We start from the raw sequence: 1201 nt of genomic DNA on the forward strand, positions 1-1201 counted from the left end.
TGACCGTAAGACCAGTCCGCCCACCGCCAGGAAAGGGACGCCCCCGGCTGTCACCAGAGGGAGCCCGAGATCTAGGCAGTGGCACGGGCACTCCGCCCCCTTGCAGGTAACGGAGTCTGGTCCGCAACTCCGAGATGGTCATAGCCCCGCAATGGGAGCATGAGTCATCCACGAAAGCCACCTCAGCGTGCTTCGTGCCCAGACACGAGAGGCAGCGATCGTGACAATCACCCGGTGCCAGGTAACGACCACACCCAGAAACACACGGATGGTATGACATCTTTAAAAAGATGCGTCTTTAAAAAGACATTCCACCCGTGAATGTTCTTTTAGAAATGCTCTTTTAGAAATGCTCTTTTAGTATGCTGAAGCGAAGAGGGGAGATGGCCGCCGGCAACACACACGGGGTAGTGCAGTCTGATGTGTGCAACCCACTCGACACGGGAAAACCACTGCCGCTGAAGCGCCGTACTGCCAGCACGAGAGCCCTCGAAGAGCGTGCTTGAACTCGCATAGATCACTCGGTTAAGCAGAAGGTCAGGAGCAGAACGATAGAACCGCTCGGCTCCGAAGCGAAAAGCTGAATATGCGCTGCATCTGCTGCCTACTTATACTCACGCTGTGATCAGCAGCAGCTGGATGCAATAATCGCATGCCAATGTGCATTGGCTCATTTAGTTTACACTCGAAGTAGATTGGTCTCTGCTGGCCGTGCTATGTAGCTGCACGACTCAGTCGTCGCTTCAGTCGAAGTAACCTGAGGATCCTATGGTGAAGTGCCCGCTTATATAGCCAGATGCCCCGCCCAGTCTGGCGGGCTTTGTCGCCATAGGCTCGTGCAGCTCCGCTGCCGAACCATTGGTTATTTTTTTAATTCACTGCACGAACCAATGGCCATGCAGTTACACTGCGTTATTAAAAAAGGCTTCAGTCATCGGAGAAAAAGGAGTTTTCCCCATAGCATCTTAGCAGACGCTGTATGAGTGAAGTATCGATAGGGAACAAGGATAACCGCTCAGAATTGTCAGAATACAGTGAAACAAGACTTCTCAATGTGAGTGTCATGAATCCGGTCCATGAACTTCCGTCTGCTTGCCACCAGAAGTCACCCTTCTACTACTATAGACTCTTGCACCACACCACTGTTGCACTTCACCCGGACTACAGTTCCCATCATCCATTGCACTGATTACACACACAC

The sequence above is a fragment of the Sinocyclocheilus anshuiensis genome, unplaced genomic scaffold (genome assembly GCF_001515605.1).
Source record: "Sinocyclocheilus anshuiensis isolate Anshui unplaced genomic scaffold, SAMN03320099.WGS_v1.1 scaffold345, whole genome shotgun sequence".
Lineage (NCBI taxonomy): Eukaryota > Metazoa > Chordata > Actinopteri > Cypriniformes > Cyprinidae > Sinocyclocheilus > Sinocyclocheilus anshuiensis.